At 37.1% G+C, this 18,218-nt stretch overlaps 1 long non-coding RNA gene and 1 pseudogene across 1 annotated transcript in view; one reads left to right on the top strand and one right to left on the bottom strand.

Annotated features, from left to right (window-relative positions):
- The window catches only part of LOC140518465 (uncharacterized), a 270,745-nt gene that overhangs the window by 13,600 nt on the left and 238,927 nt on the right, over window positions 1-18,218 (top strand). The window contains exon 2 of the long non-coding RNA XR_011971933.1: window positions 2,919-2,973. This is a non-coding gene — a long non-coding RNA (uncharacterized lncRNA). The remainder of the gene's footprint in view (window positions 1-2,918; window positions 2,974-18,218) is intronic.
- LOC140529564 (interferon regulatory factor 6-like) overlaps window positions 18,062-18,218 on the bottom strand; it is a 30,473-nt pseudogene continuing 30,316 nt past the window's right edge.

Genomic DNA, 18,218 nt, shown 5'->3' with positions numbered 1-18,218 from the left:
AATCAAATGAGATAAAATAGAGCTAGTGCTTTTGAAACTCCAAAGAACTATATAAATATGTGTGTGGTTAATATGAGTGTGTTGAAAAATATTTAACAACCAGCTCTCCAAAACCACACAGCACACTTTTAAGTTTAATCTGCCTTATTAACATTTTTCCTATCATTTTCTTAAGTCTAGATAATCAACAAAATAATAAATAAAGCCCTGACTTGCATCATTTGCTGATATCTTGGGTATAAATGCTTATATTAAAAAATTAACAACTGGTCTGATAGCTGGCTCCTGCACACCCCTGGACTGACTCTACTCCATTTGGTTTATCTTTCTATTTAATCAAATATTGGAACTGTGTGTGAACAGGGTCTGTAAATCTCTTTGAATTGCTTAAAGTAATTGTGACTGAACTCAGAATTTTTCATCTAAAATAAACTCCCCAAAAGGGGACTCTACACATAGACATCACCAGATGGCAAATATTGAAATCAGAATGATGATATACTTCGTAGCACAAAATAGAGAAGCTCTATATAGTCAGTTAAAACAAGATCTAGAACTGACTCTGGCTTACATCACGAGTGTCTCATCGCAAAATTCAGATCTAACTTGAGGAAAAATCACCAGACTGTGTAAGTATGACCTATATAACATCCCTTATGAATATGAAAGAGAAAGGATAAATAGATTTAAGATAGTAGATCTGGTAGATGGAGTGCCTAGAAAACTAGGGACAGAGATTAACAATATTGTATGGGAAATAGTAACAAAAAGCATTCCAAAGAAAAAGAAGAGTAAGGAAGTAAAAATGGCTGTCTGATGAGGCTTTACAAATAGCTGAGGAAATAAAGGAAGCAACAGATAAAGGAGAAAGGGAAAGATATCCTCAGCTGAATTTCAGAGAAGGAGAGAGAAGAAAGTTTCCTTATGTGAATGATGCAAAGAGATAGGAAAAAACAGAGTGGGAAGTATAAGAGATTTCTTCAAGAAAAGTAGAGGCATCACGGGAATGTTTCATGCAAAAATGGGCATACTAAAAGAAAAGAAATGATAGGGACTTCACAGAAATAGAAGAGATTAAGAAATTAAGAGATTAAGAAAAAGTGCCAAGAATATACAGAAATACATAAAAAAGATCTCAACATCCCTGATAACCCTAATGGTGTAGTCATTGATTTACAGCCAGGCATCTTGGAGAATGAAGTCAAATGGGCCCTGGGAAGCCAACAGTCAATGAATTTGCAAGGAAATTCTAGAAAAACATCTATCCTGCTTCATTAATTACACTAAATCCTCTGTGCAGATTACAACGAAGTGTGGCCTAAAGATATGGGAATAATAAGTCATCTTCCTTGTTTCTGAGGAACTTCTATACAAGCCAATAAGCAACAGTTAGAACCAAACATAGAACAACTGATTGGTTTAAGATTGGAAATGGATTATGATAAGGCTGTGTATTGTCACCTTATTTAACTTATATGCAGAGTACATCATGGTAAATGCCAGCCTGAAGGAATTAAAAGCTGAAATTAAGGTTACCAGAAGAAATATCAACATTCTCAGATATGGAAATGATACCACACAGATGGCAGAAAATGAAGATGAATTAAGAAGTTTCTGATGAGGGTGAAAGAGGAGAGCGTAAAAGTTGTCTTGAAGCTTAACATCACAAAAACTAAGATCTTGGCAACTGGTTCCATCACTTCCTGCAAATAGAAGCAGGAAGAAATGGAAGGAGTGTGACATTTTCGAGCTCCAAGACTACTGCAGACAATGACTATAACCATAGAATGAAAAGACACTTGCTCCTTGGAAGGAATGCTGTGGCAAATCTGGACAGCATATTAAAAAGCAAGAGACATCACCTTGTCTTCTAAGCTCCTTATAGCCAAAGCTATGGTTTTTCCAGTGGCAATTTATGGCTGGGAGAGCTGGTCTATAAGGAAAGCTGAGCATGACAAAACTGATGCTTTTGAATTATGGTACTGGAGAAGACTTTTGAGAATCCCTTGGACAGAAAGGACATCAAATCACTTAATACTTGAAGAAATTAATTCAGAGTATTCACTGGAATGTCAAATACTGAAGTTGATGAGAGGACAAGACTCAGTAGAAAAGACGCTGTTTTGGGAAAGATTAAAGGCAAAAGGAAAAGGGGACAGCAGAGGATGAGATGGATAGATAGTGTCATGGAGCAACAAAAAGGAGCTTGGACAGACTTCAGGAGATAGTGGTTGATAGAAGGGCTTGGTGTACTATGTTCAACAGAGTCACAAAGAGTCAGACACGACTGAGCAACTGAATTAGTCAACAACAGCCACAGCCACAACAACAACAAAATAAAAACAACAAGCCAAAGAGGAGAGAAGCAAGTTTAACTTAGTGGCTATTATATTACTTCCTTCACTTAAAATGAGCTACTTATTGTAATATGTTACATAAATACCATTTCTTATAACTTGTTTGTAGATTATTAATATCTCATGTTTCCAAATAGATTATTGGAAATAGATCCATTAGACGGATACTTGTGCAGTGCTCACCTAGTCAAAGTGTTTATTGTTCTCCACCTTTACATACACACACACTACATATATATATATGTGTGTATGTATGTATGTATGTATGTATATAGGCCTAGACAACATCAAACTGAAATTTCTATATAAAAAAATTTTATGACCAGATGAAAATGTAAGCTTTTTAAAAGCACTGAATTACAAAATTTGAAAGTTGGAAGAACTACTTTAGCAGCCTTTGTGTTCAGTTTATACTTCCCAAGGAAGCACCTCTCTGATTGCTAGAAGCTTCCCCCCTGAAATAAACTCAGTATTTATTTGCCTTTTAAAAAAAAAAAATTCCATCCACTCCTACTGTTGCTGATCAAATAATTCAAGTCTATTTCCTCTTTTACGCAACAGATATTCACATACTTGAAGATGGCTGTCATGTCCTCCTGAGACTTCTCTTCTTCAGGTAAATACTAAAATACCAATCATCATTTGAGATGGACTCAAGGCCTTTTACCATCTTCGTTGTACTCCTTTGGATATTCTCCAGAATATTAATATCCATTTTGGACAGTGTTGCTCAGAACTAAATGTTCTAGAAGTGATCGGAGCAGGGCAGAGTGCACTGGAACCATCTATCTCTGGAATTTGATATAGGTCCATTACAAATGTCTCTCTTAATTTATTCCAATGTCCAATCAGAATTTTTTTTTTTTCTGGCACATCACAGTATTGACAACATATAGTTTTGTGTTTGCAGTCCACTAAAACCTTTTAGAGAAGAAAAACTGTCAGCCTACCATGTTTTTCTTATATATTTTTTTAGCCTGCATGTAAGACATTTTGTATCTTAGTGTAAGGCATTTGTTCCTAAAATTCATCTAATTAAGCTCAGTCTAATTCTCTAGCCAGTCAAGATATGTTGGCCTCTCTACGGAGCTATCCCTCTCAGCTTAGTGTCATATGAAAATTTTATGAGTCTGCCCTTTACTCCTTTATCTAAGTCATTGATAAAAATGCCAAACAGCACAGGCTCATCATATGTGCTTGGAGCACTTGTCTGGAGACCTCCTGCCAAGCTGACATTGAACTTGAACTATTAACAACAGATCTGAGGCCAGTCATTCAACCACTTTTAAATCCATGTAATTGTATTATTATTCAACTCACTTCTTTTCATCTCCCCAAGAATAGTATGATATGTTTTAGTGCTTTGCTAAAATCTAGGTAAGTGACATACTTACAGTTTCCCCTCCATCTATCATTTTTGTAAGAAAATCAAGAAAGGGTATGTGTCTGGCATGTCCAACTTGATGAAGTCACATTTGGTCTTTTTAGTCACTCCTTCCCTGATCCATTCTAGATTTTTACTTATATTCAAAGTCAAGTTAAATGGCCTATAATCTACAGAATCTGTTCTCTTACTTTTTTCCTAATGTTGAAGTATTTGCTCTTTTCTAATCTTGGGATACTGCTTCCATTTCCTGTGCTCTTTCAGATACCATTGCCAATGGCTAGGTAATCCCTTCTGCTAGTTCTTTCAATACTTGTGGATGTAGCTCATCTGGACCAGGTGATTGGAAATAATAAAAGGCAACTATTTGTTTTCTTATGTATCTTGGGTATCACCTCCCAAGCTATCTTTCTTTTGTCATTCCCAGGACAAAGGTCATTTTCCTTGTCAGAGGAAACAAGCACGCAAGGAATTGAGCAGCTATGCCTGCTCTGTTGTTGGTAACTGTCCCATTCACCCCAAGAAGAGGTACTGTTATGCCACTGATTCTCCTCTTTCTCCTAATATACCTAAATCTTCCTTTTTGCTCTCTTTAGTTTTTCTTACTTACATTACCCCCCCCTTACATGATTTTTATACAACTATGCCATGCTTTTATTTTCATGTTCAATTAGCTGCTGTTGATTCCATTTTGTTCACATTAAAAAAATATAAATTCTCCTAGAGAATGAGGATACCCTTATAGAAACATACATATTATTATTTTGGGATATGCAGGCATGGTGGCTAGGGATCTTAGCACAACAGTTGACAGTCATTCAGTAGACTGCAGTAAATCAGTTGATAAGATCCCTTCTGTACTTTTTCATAATTAACTTTTCAATTAGGATCATAGGACATTGCACAAGGGACAATAGATCAAAAGATATTATAGAAACAGTAGATTATGCACAATTTGTGTCTTATTTGTTGGAATGCTAGTCTGCAATGTTTGCAGCTCTTAAGGTTTAATAGTGACTTGTAAAACTTTAATAATGTAGCATCTGAGACTTCCCTTCACATGTAGAACCCCAGGTTCAAGGTATTCTTTGGGTTAGAATACATTTAAAATCATACTTCATGATCCCCAACAGTGAGTTAACTTTTACTCAGACAACCAGAAGGTATATTCATTTGAAATAAAAGAAATTTAAGTAAATAGCATAGTAAAGAAAAGGAATAAAAAGGTTCATCCCATGCCCATGGAGTACATTCTCCCGTAGTTGGTTACCATAACATTAATGAGGAAGAACAAAAACAGAGAACACATGTGATTAGAGAAAATGCATGTAGAGCATGTGTGTAGGGAACAGATAAGGCCAGGAAAATTCATGAAGGAATCCATGTGACCCGTTGCAAACATATATTAGATATATACAAAGGGACAAATACCAGTAGGGAAAATATATAGCCAGGGTGACTCACATCTACAACTCTACAAAACTGACATTTTTGTTAGATTACTCTTTACTGAATGTTGCATCTAAGCCCTCTGCTTATGTCATCTTCATGTCATCTCTGCTTCATGTCATCTCTGCTCAGTGTTGTACATCAGCTAGTCCCTGTTGGACATCTTTGATGATCTTTTAGACACTGATATTCTTTCTGATACTATCTGTTCCTATTTTGTGCATTGGGATCAGTAGAAATCTGTTCCCTGATGAAGGCAGACTGATACTCTTAGAATATCGCTAAAGTGAGGAGTTATCATATCTATCTAAGGTACTAAAAAAACTAAGAGAGTGTCCACAAATTAAGATAAACCTATTTTTTTGACTGTCTTTACTGCCAAATTAAGATCCTTGGTCCCAGTTGACTACTGATTTATGATTAAATTCCTTGTAATTCCCATTAAATCCTTGATTATGAGTCTGTATCCCTAAATTTTGTTTTTGTGACTTATCTCTATTGTATCTCTCTCCTGTGCCCCACAGCATCAAGGCTATGTGGAAGCTGGGGAACTGAGACTCGTTTCCCTCCCAAGAGATTTTTGAATTGGCGTGCAATGAAGCTAGGGACTACGGTAAAATATGGATGAAGTAGACAAGGCCAATGCCCTCTACCCACTAGCCCATATACTTTATTTTATTATGCAGATTTTCTAGGAATGTGGTTTCTGACTTTTGAAGCAGTATTTTGACTAGAGCCAAAGCTCATTTTTTTCCTGCAAAGGTAAATAAATAGCCAAACTTAATGGCTTATTTTCAGTCCTCATTCTTCTTGAACTCCCTGCAGTATCTGCTACTGTTGACCACTCTCTCATCCTTTATATTCTCTTTCCTCTGCTATTTCATGATACTGCTCTGTTTTGCTTCTTCTCTTACTTGGGTAACTATTCCTTCTTGGACTCCACTCACCCATCAGCTATACCATGTCCACTAACTGTCCAGTTATCACAATTCTCTGTCTTGGGTATCTTCTTCTCTTTCCCATCAATGTGCAGATGAATTTTAGATCTGTATATCTAGTTGTAGTTGTAGTCTCAGTTCTGAGCTCTCGTTCTTCATAATAAATTACTTATTGGACATTTTAACTTGAGTGTCCCATAGACATCTCAAATTCGACATGTCCAAAACAGAACTCATTCTCTTTCCCCCAGATCTTATCTTCTGTACTTCTTCATTCTTGTCTAGGCCATAATCATTTGTCAGTCTCCCAGGCTTACAGCCTAAATGTTATCCTTCATTCCTTACTGTCATTCATTCTACATATCCAATGAATTGCTTTTTCTTGTAATTTCTCCCAACATCTTTCATATAAGTTGCCTTCTCACCACACTTTCCATAAATCACCACCATAGCATAACCCCTCATCCTGTCTCACTTGAGCTATCGGAATCATCTCCTCCATAGTATTCTTACTCTATATTTCTCCTCACTTTTGTCCATTCTTCACAGAACTACTGAAGTAAATTTCCTGAAGTGAAGATCTGACCATGTCACCCTCCTAGGATTCAATATACCCCAGTGACTTTCAATTGCATCTAGTGTCAGCCTTAAATCCCTCTGATATTTGCATCTTTTAACAGCTGCTTAGGTTTTTTTTTTCCTTTCCAGTTGGCTTGTCCATTATTTCTTTCCACATGCTCTGCACACCGGAACTAGGTTACTTATCATTACTCATACAAGACACTAACTCCAGTTTCTGTGTCTTTCTACTCACTGACTTTTCCCCATGTCTGGAATGTATTTCCTCCTCAGTGCAATCTCTGAGAATCTCTTTTTCTTTAAGACTCAGTTCAAGTATCATCTTCTACACGAAATCTTTCCTGATCTCCCTGCCCTCCCCCCCTCCAACTTCTAAGGTCTAACACCCCCAGAACTTATTACAATGCCTGGCATATTGTACGGTATTTAATAGATGATTGTTGAGAGATTGATTGCAGAAAGCAAAAGTTTCCTGACCTTTATCTCCCTCTCCCCACAGCTGGTGCTGTCCCTCTGGGATTATCTGCCATATACTCTGTCTTTATCTTGCACAAACAAAACTGTGTTCATATTTCCTCCCCTTTTGCGATGAGAGCTTCTTGAGGATAAGGGCTGTCTGCCTTTCTTTGTATCCTCAGTACTTAGAACAGTGCCCGGCACATAGTAAGATGCTAATAAATCTTTACTGACTGACTGACTAGATTTTTCTGCCTGCTTCTCAATGGTAAACCAACACTTTATTTTTCTCAACTTGTTTTCTAACTCATAGCAGAGAAAAATTACATTTTAAGAAATAGTGATTCTTGTTCTGAGATCTTGGGACATCTCCTTTGTATTAGGCTCTGGTTGCCAGAGACATTGAGAAAGGGTGACAAGTTCATACAGGTGGACTACTGATATACTGTAATTTAGAACCTCTTGGGGGGAAGAAAGACAAGTTAAGGATCCAATTATTTTCAGATGGTCTTTCCAACTTAAATCATGCAAATTAGCAAGAGTTCTCATTTGGTCCTTTTCTTCCTTAGTGGGATATTTATCAAACTCAGGTACTACCTCATATGTATATGAGCTCCAAAAAAGGGCCTGAAGCATTCTTGGCTTAACAAAGCTCTAAAAGAAAGTCACCAAGGCACAGTTGGAGTTTTTAAACCATAAAATGGAAGGTATTTTCTGTTGTTTCTAAAGTTTTTATTATCTGGAAATAAGAGGGGATGGACTCTGAGAGATACTGGCCCCAATTCTTGAATCATCTGTTCCCCCACCTCAGATCAACTGAGAAAAGGTTCATGAGAAATATATGAATTATTAGGCTCCATAATGCTTTTCTTTTTTCATTTGATTCTGTGTCCCTAGTAGTTTAATTATTTGGTTTATTGCTTCTGTTTGTGAAAACAGAAAACCAATCCAAATTATTCAGATAAAACAAAATGCAGGATGTTCTTACAGAGACTGGGAATTAACTTACCCTTTTTCTATCATATGTTATCCCAGTGAGATATTAAGGTGTGTAGAGGGCAGACAGGAATTTGGCAAAGAAAAATATTTCTGTTGGATGAATGGATATATATGTAGATATATGTATAGATAGATTGATGTTAACTTTCTTAGTTTGAAGAAAATTATTGTTTAAGATCTCAGTGGCAATCATCACAGAACATATAGGTGGAATTTGTATCTATCTGGATGATCATATTATCTCTCCAGGATAATGACTGTACAATATTTGATCAGGCTGTGAAGATGAATTCATACCTTGTGTCCCTGAGTCAGATCCTGGAGAGAGATAGAGAGACTTTGATTCCTTGTCATTTTCTATCCCAATGATCCTCTGGTGTTGAGGACCCTTTGATAGCAGATAAGCATGTGGCTAGCAGTGTGGGTGGATAGACTGTAGTGGTTAAGAATACCATTTGAGTTTTGGGATCTTGGAAGTGCCAAGAATCTGACAGGATGACAGATAGTGAGGGAAGAAGCCAAGGCTGTTTGGGGTGGCCTCTATTCAATCTATGGTTGACAGCCAAGGACAATTTGTGGCTGATGTCACATGCCAACTCATACTGCACATATGCATGTTTACTCCAAAAATTGTCTTAGGTATAATTATCTTAATAGGGCTCAGTAAAAAGATATGAAGGTACATTTTAAAACATAGCAAATGAAGGTGATAACTAGAACTCTTTATTGAATTCAAAGAATATGGGTTGAGTTAGTCAACTTTTTAATATATATCAACAAGAATTTACTGAGTAGCTTGCATTTTTGAGGTACTGTGCTAGGGAATAAACCCCTCAAGTTTGGATTAAGTTCCTTCCATGTACCAGGCACTCTGTTAGTCATTATAGATACAAAAGAAAGAACTGGACCTGTTCTCAAGAAACTTGCATCCTGTTGGGGGAGGAAATATTTATCTATAAGCATATATAGAATGTGTTTGACCATACATGGGAGATATAAAAGAAATACAAGCTATTATTCTTGAGAAATGTTCAATCCATTAGCATAAGAATAATTACCTTAAGAATTATTTAGTTATTTTCTCCCTATACATGCAATTATCTGTGTGTATCCAGGAACATAAATTTGTCCTCATGCTTTTGTCTGAACATTGGATCTCTTACTGCATTTCAAAATTAAATGCAACATTTTTGACATTTGTGGACTATATTGTCTTTCCCTCTTCTCTGGGATTGGTTGTCACTAAGGAAAGCCATGAAGTAGGTAAAATCTATCTTTAGTAATTATACACCTTCTCGGGATCACTTGACCTCGATTTTCTCTGTTTCTCAAAATAATAATATCATTTGCTATTGTCTGATCAAGTTTATCCAGTTAGTCAAAATGGTTCTTGTGTGTAGATATAGCCAGATTATAAGACTGAGACCACATTTATACTAGATAAGTATAAAAACTGTTTTGATGAAAAATATCTGGTGTACCAGACATCAACTCGTCAAGAGTAGGAAAGGAAGTAGAGAGAACAATTGTGAGAATAGAAGGAGAAATGGGAAACAAAGAATAGAAAGAAAGAAAAGAGAAGAGAGGGAGGAAAAAGGGCAAAAATAAAGGAAAAGAAGGAAAAAAGAGGGAAGAAGTAAGGAAGAAAGGGAAGAAGTAAAGAAATTTGAGAGAATGTTAGTTTTCAGAGAAAATGAATCATTTTTTGGCTATAAAGAGCTACATAATAAAAATAATTATTTCAATGACTCCTTTCCCCTGATTTTGAGTATATTGTGGCTAACTCTTAGATAACCAGGAAATATCATGAACTAGAATTAGAAACAAATAGCAAGAGTTTGGAGACAGTAAAAAAAAAGATTGTTATTTTTGGAAGGAAACACGATTTAGATCATTGATACGGCCCCCAAATCTAGAGAAGACCTATTGATAATTTTGGAGATGGTTGTTTACTATGAAAATAGTTAATGAGATAATTAACTAATATATTTTCTAGCTTCCAGTAAGTCATTAGATACTTCAGTGAAGTTGCTCATGCCAGTTTTCCTTTTCATTAAACATTTATATTTACTAATGGAAATTGTTCTGACAGATTGGGCAAATTGAGAAACCTATAAATTTATGCCACAAAAAGAGGAGTTTTGGAATTCCCAGTGAGCCCTGCTAATGTTTAAATCATTAACACTTCATCGATTTTATAATTAAAATGCTAGAAAGTAAATATAGCATGTGTTTTAAATGCTGTAATAGCTGTTTATCTTGAAGCTGAGAACACAGCCTTTTTTATTGCTGATATCCATTAGTTGGTAACTATGTCTGCTGCCACTTTGTCATATCATCTTTCTATTTTCAGAGGGCAAACCACCTGAAGTGGATTGCCTAGAAGTGTGTCATAGGAAAAGAAGTGTTTTTGGAACCATAGTTTTATCATTGACTTTCTGTAGGATTTCAGAACATTAAGTTCAATTCAGTTCAATTTACTTCAACAAGCATTTATTAAGTGACTACTATGTTCACAACAACTATGCTAGGCACTTGGGAAGTAATAACCTCTGCTTCCTTATTTTTAATACAACAGAATTGATCTTAAGGTTCTTTCTAGCTTTTGAGGAGCCAATCTGCCAAACTTGTATTGTGGGCCTACTCACAACCACTTCTTTTGAGTATTTTCCAAGGTCAGATATTCTTCTGTGTCTGCTTTCCATCTTTTTCCTAACATCCCCCTTTACCATGTGGAAATTGTTGAGAACTCAGAACTATGTCATGAAGATATGGCACCTGTTAGACTTCACTAATTATTCTTCAAATGTGGACGATAGTAGGACTCAGCATACAAATAATCTCACTGTCTGGCCACGTATTCTGGGGCCAACTGTGTACCACCACAATGCCCCTGGCAAACATCTCTTTTCTTCCTATCATTTCATATGTGTGATTTTACTTATCTTTATATATGTCATATTCACTAACAATCCTCTTTCTCTACCACTCCTGCTCTCAACATTGAAATGAAAGAAGCTTAGCTTCCATGAAAATAGAGATGATAGATACCACTATATTCTGAACTGATTAGATCAAACCTGGTATATTCCATTTATTCTGGATGTCTCAGTTTATCAAAGGTTTTGATAAGCTGGAAGTCATCCAGATGAAGGGAGTCATGAAGGTCAAGAGCCTTGAGTTCATGTTATATAAGGATTGGTTGAAGGAACTAGGGGTGTTTAGCCTAAAGAAGAGAATTATAAGGAGAAATCGATTGATAGTTCAAAAGTACTTAATTACTATTAGATACAACATTTAAGTACTTGGGATTTAAAAGAAAAAAAAACCCAACAAGTAACAAACCAGAAGCAAAGCACTCCGTGTGTTCAAGGAGCTTACACTCTAGATAGAAAGAAAACATGCATGTATATAGGTATATACAAAATGAATCCAACATATTTTTGGTTGGGTGGAGGTGGCTGGAAGATCATCACCTGGGGGAATAAGAAAAGGTCTTATGCAGATGGTGGCCTAACTCCCTAGGTGGGAGTATATACCATAGCTATTGAAAGATAGCTATTGAAAAGGCACAGCACTGAAAGATCTAGAATCACGTAAGAGGAATCATAGCATGCATGAAGAGGAAGATAGGAAGAACCCATAATGTGAAGAGCTTTAAATGCAAAGGAGCTAATGTTTGATCTTAGAATTAACATGGAGTCACTGGTGTTTACTAAATTGGGGAAGTGGCATGGTATTTAAGAAGGACCTGTACTTCAGGAAAATTAATTGGGTGGTTGAGTGAAGGATGAGTTAGAGTGGGAAAAGAGTTGAGACAGGCAGATCAATTTAGAAGCTTTCAAAATTGTATAGGCAAGAGCTGATAAATGCCTAAAATACCATAGAAGCTGATTTAGTGAGGAGAGAAACAGAAAGATTTGGTAGTGGATTGAATATGTGGGGTGAAAGATAGTAAGGAGTCTAGGATTATGTCCAAGTTGTGGGAGTAATCTATATAAAAATGATAATCAGAACTATAGCTGCTGGTAAGGCCACTGAGAGAGACTATTACATAGATAGAAATTAAAAAGACCCAGAACGGAGAGTTAGAATACACTTAAAATTAGAGGGAGAAAATGGACAATGATAAAGCAAAGGAGATTGAGGAGTGGTAAGACATATGGAGGGAGAACCAATAGAACAGTAGCATAAAAAGAAAAAAAAAAGAATATACACGAGGAGAGGGTAGTTAACAATGTCAAATACTTCAGAGAGGTAAAGAAGGACAAAGACTGAGAAAAGAACATTAACTTCAGCAATTAAGAGATTACTGATAACTTTGGAGAGAGCAGTTTCATTTGAATAATGAGGTGGGAGCCAAATAACAAGGAGTTGAGAAATAAGTGGGGAGAGAGGAGCTGGAGGAGGAGAAGAGGAGGCTTATAGCAAATGATTTTAATTTTCAGTAAAAATATTTGTTAAGGTCCTTAGCTGACAGAAGGAGAGAGGGAGGAGGAGTGTGGAAAACTAGAGGAGGTAAGAAAAGTTTTGTGACAGCTGATGTGGGGAAAGAGAGAGTGAATTACGTAGGGAAGAGTAAAAGGATTACCATGTTGAAGTGAAGTTCTAGGTAAGATTAGGTAACTGAAATTTGTACTGAACCTAGTTATGGTTGGATGACTTTTTCTAGCCCTGTTTTGCAGTACTGAAATAGGAATGAAAGAGTTGAATAGTGAGAGTAATCCAGGGTTGGGTTTGACAAGGAACAAGGCATCTGAAAGTGGAGGATAGTATACATTTGAATTGATTCGTTAAAAGATTGAGATGGTCAACAAGCATTTCCTCATTCCTTACTGATGCCAAGCACTGTTCTAGTGCTGGGGGTGTAAAGAATTAAAACCAAAGAAAACAAAACCAAACACCCTCCCCGCCTCCCCTCCCCCCCATCAATTCCTACTCTCCAGAAATGCACATTCTATTGGGGAGACAGTATACAAATATCCAGGTGTATACATTGTATTCATATGTGTATGTATGTAATGTGTATACACATATAGTTTATGAAAACACTCTAAAAAGTCTAGACTTTATTAGTGGGGGGAATTAGGAAAAGTCTCTTACAGTGGGTGAGATTTTAGCTAATTCTTTTTTTTAATTAAATGATTTTATTCATTTTCAATGTTCTACAATGACTTCCATATATCTTAGATTTTTTTCCTCTCCCTCCACCTCATTCCCCCCTCCATCCCCACTCCCTCCTTGAGATGGCATACAATCTTATATAGGTTCTATACATACATTCCTACTAAATACATGTTGCTTAGAAGAATTAAAATTAATGGGAGAAACCATAAAACAAATCAAAACATAATACAAAAGAAAATAGTCTGCTTCTATCTGTGATCCAATTTCATAGTTCTTTCTCTGGATGTGGAAGGCATTTTGCCTTAAGAATCCATTAGAAATTTTTTAAGTCTTTGCATTGCAATGAAGTACTAAGTCTACCAGAAAAATGCCTCACACACTATGGTTATTGTTGTGTACAAACTTCTCCTGGTTCTGCTCCTTTCACTCAGTATCAGTTCATATGAGGCTTTCCAGGCTACTCTGAAGTCTTCCTGTTCATCGTTTCTCATAGCACAATAGTATTCCATTACATTCATATACCACAACTTGTTCAACCATTCCCCAATTGATGGGTATCCCCTTGATTTCCAGTTTTTGTCCACCACAAAGAGAGCTGCTATAAATATTTTTGTACATGTGGGACCCTTTCGATGATCTCTTTGGATAGAGTTCCAGAAGTGATATTACTGGGTCAAAGGGTATGCACATTTTTGTTGCCCTTTGGGCATAGTTCCAAATTGCTCTCCGGAATGGCTGGATCAGCAATTTGAGCTGATTCTTCAAGGAGGTCAGGGAAACCATGAAGTAGAGGTTAGGTAGCAGAGAATTCTAGGTATGAAGGAGTCAATGTAAAGTCATGGAGCCAGGAGATGGAGAGTTGCGTTCAAGGAAGGGCAAGTGGGCCAGGGTATCTGGATCATAGAGTTCCAGAAGAGGAGTAGGGTGCACAAGAAAGATGGAAATGTAGGAAGGGACAAAGTTGTCAAATGGAAGGACTTTTATTTGATCCTGCTGGTAGTAGGCAGTCACTGGGGCATCTTGAGCAGGTAGGTGATACAGTCATACCTATGCTTTAGAAAAATCATCTTGGCATGTGAGTGGAGAATGGACTGGAATAGGGAGCTGCTTGAAGTAGGAAGGGAGGAGGGTATAGTTAGAGGAGGTTTAATGAGCTGGGAAAGTGGAAGGATTGGAGTTCATGAAGAATAAGTTTAGGAGGCTTGGTTGTTGTCCTTCGTTCTCAAAGTGGACTAAAATGACATCAATATGCTAGTGAAGTTGTAGTGTGTCCAGCTGTGGCTAATTAGACCAATATGAGCTCAGAATGTTCTACCACAGGTTGGGCATAAATACTCAATGTGAACATTTGGGATGGATTCTCTATATTTGCCAATCTCACATTTCTTTTGAGTTGCTTCAATTCTGCTTTGTTCCTAGAGCACGGCACCTTTTCTGATGTAGACACACCACACTGTGTCAGTGTCTCCCATGTCACACAATCAATTCCAGAGTTACTGAGAGAGACCTTGAGAAGGTCGTTGTATCACTTCTTGTGATCACCATGAGAACGCTTGCCCTGTGTGAGTTCTCCATAAAATAACCTTTCTGGCAAGTGTTAGTTTTGCGTTTGAACAACCTGGTCAGCTTATCAGAGTTGTGCCTCTGCAATAGAGTTTGAATGCTTGGCAGTTTAGTTCAAGAAACAACCTCATTGTTTGGTATCTTATCCTGCCAGGTGATTCTTCCTAAGACAATTCAAATGGAAGTGATTCAGTTTCCTGGCATGGCACTGGTAGACTGTCCATGTTTCACAGGCATACAATAATGAGGTCAGCACAATAGCTCTGTAGATCTTCAGTTTGGTAGTCAGTCTAATACCTCTTTTCTCCTACACTTTCTTTTGGAGCCTCCCAAACACTGAGCTGGCTCTGGCAATGCATCGACCTCATTATCAATGTGTACATCCCTGGAAAGTACACTGCCAAGGTAAGTGAACTTATTCACAGCATTCAAAACGTCTCCATTTGCTGTAACTGATGATTCCACATATGGATGATGTAGTGGTGGCTGATGGAGCACTTGTGTTTTCTTAGTGTTAATTGTTAGGTCAAAATTAGCACAACCAGCAGAGAATCTATTCATATGTTGTTGTATCTCAGCTTCAGAGACTGAATTGAGTGCACAATCATCTGCAAATAGAAAATCACGCACAGACACTCTTTCCACTTTGGTCTTGGCTTATAGTTTTTTCAAGTTGAAGAATTTACCATCAGTGTGGTAGCTGACCTTGATGCTGTGTTCATTCTCACTGAAGGCTTTCATCATTGACTGAAAACTTCATGCTAAAAAAGCATGGGAGCAAGCACACAGTCTTGTTTCTCTCCATTTATATAGCACTTTAATGCTGGCAAGATAAAAATTTATTTTTTATAAAAACCCTGGGATGTAGTAACTATTATTAGCCTTGTTTTACAAAGTAGGAAACAGAGGCAGGCAAAAATTAAGTGACTTTTCCAGGTAACTAGTAACTAGTAAGTGTCTGAGATCACATTTTAAACTAATGTTTTCCTGATTCCAGGTCCAGCACTTTATCTTCTACACAATTATATGATGGTGTGATACTGTATTATGATGATATTCTCCTCGCTGCTGACAGGAGAATATGATAATATTGTAGCATTCTGGAACAATTGCTCCTCAGTGTTTTGTTGTTGGACTGGCTGCCAACACCCAGCCTGGATTCCGAGACACCTAGATCTTCTTGGTTTATCGTGTGCCAAGCACTGTGTCTCACATTTAGAACCCTTGATTTAGATTGTGGTTTTAATAACATTTCTCACTATAAGGCTGTTTATAATTTCTTCTCCCTCCCCATTATTTTATGGATGAGAAAAATGAGGCATAGAGAGGGAAAATATCTACCCCAAGATGATGCAGGTATTCAGTAGCGTTGAATCCAAGTTTTCTGAGTTTGGATCCAATGTTTTTCTCATTTTATTAGTCAATAAAGACTGATGAACTTCTACTATTACCACAATGTGTGATAGTGTATGCAGCATCCCATACTTATAATTCCCTAGTTCTCCAATGAAATGAGAGAGGTACATTTCTTTATCATCTGGGACTCTACTGGCCATTATAAATACATAGTGTTTGACTTTGTTTCATTGTTATTTTTGCTTATATTATTATAGTTGTATATATTTTTCTCTTGGTTCTTTCTATTTGAAAGAATGAAACAAGTACTTATTATGCACACATTATATGCCAACCACTGTTTAAGTACTAGAGATAAGAAAAGAAGTCAGATGGTCCCTCATATCAAGGAACTGAGCTTCAGTGGGGGAGACAACACATAACAAAAATTCAGTTGCAAGGCAGATGGCAAAGTCTAGGGGTCCTTATTTGGTTGGGGGGTTGGAGGGAATAGAGGCTGGGCAGATGCTAAATTTTGGGGCATCTCAAGAGCTAGTTTTAGGCCAATGATATTTCTTGGTGGTCCTCCATCTTCCTCTGGAAGAAAAAGAGTTGGTGACTCACATCTCATCTAAGCCATGTGAACAGTCAGGTAGTCCATATTGGTTCTTTGTGATCCAGAGTCATGGGAGGAGTCAAGAGGGAGCGGAGGTGACTCCAGGGATGGTGGATCTTACAGACTACCTATTCTGGATAGGTTCTGGCCAGCTCTAGATCAGGGAAATCAAAGAGTGAAGATTGTAGGGGTTAGACATTGGTTCTTATGAACTCCCCATGTTTCTCTGAATTTCTTATATTTGTTATTTCTATAACAAAGGTTATTCAATATTCATGTACCATAATTTGTTCAAACATCCCTTGATAGATGGGAACCCACTTTGTTACCATGTCTTTGCGTAATCTGAATTTTTCTTAAAGGATTGTGGGACTATCATGTACCTACCTATCATTTTAGGAATCACACCACATTCAAAGTTATTCAACTTGGTATACTGTAACAACTTGAGAAAATTAAAAAAGGATATAATGTTTCCCAGAGAACTGATTCATAAATCACATTTGAAAATCAAAGTATCAGGAAAATATGGAAGAATTCTCCTTGGGGTCAATTTGTGGGGAATAGTATACTGCATGAGAGAAATTTATGCCCAGTAGGAGGGCTACATCAGCAAATCTGACACTCTAATGCCAAGGGGACAGGTGCAGAGGATCAGCAGCTTTGTCAGAGAGGCTCCAGGAGGGAAATCTCAGTTCTAGCAATTAATGTAGGAAGTAGCCTCTGATTTTCTTCCCTCCCAGGCTGGTGTGGCAAATTGTTCTTCCCGCATTCATTTGGAAATAGTGCAGTAGCTGGGCATACTTTACATCACACCATTTCCTACCTTCCCTGTCTCATCTAGATTAAAATGAAGGCAGAAATCTAAATCAAGAAATATGTTCTCTTTGACTATTAACACCCCCCCCCCCATTTTGCTGAATTGTTTTGAACTTCATGCTCTCTGATTAGCAATAATTTATTCTCCCAGCCTCATTCTCTGTTCTCCCTTTACCTGACATCTCCTCCTTGCCTACTTTGCCATCAATTCCTGTTGTAATCACCTACATTTAAAATATGTTCTGTGGCTGCACATTTGGAGAGCTTTAGGGTATTCTATTCCCACCAAGATGTGAATGGAATGAATAACGGATCTTCATGAATATATTTATTTCCATCTCTTAACTAGTAGGAGACTGTAAGTAATAGAAGCTATGATGAAGCCATGTAATGACTTAAAGACCAAGAGCATCTGCTGTTTAAAGATAGCTTTCAGCTCTCACCTACAGGAAGTGATAAGAGAAAATTAGTTTTTTATAGCCATAAATATTCCAGATGGAAAAAGTGCCATCTGAACATTGTCCATATATTAATGTACTAATGAATTAGTAGTGTTATTAATCATGGATGAGCACTGTGGATCATAGTGATTGTCC

This window comes from Notamacropus eugenii, chromosome 1 (genome assembly GCF_028372415.1).
Source record: "Notamacropus eugenii isolate mMacEug1 chromosome 1, mMacEug1.pri_v2, whole genome shotgun sequence".
Lineage (NCBI taxonomy): Eukaryota > Metazoa > Chordata > Mammalia > Diprotodontia > Macropodidae > Notamacropus > Notamacropus eugenii.
Note: the sequence above shows the minus strand (reverse complement) of the source record. Positions and strands in the feature narration are given on the sequence as shown.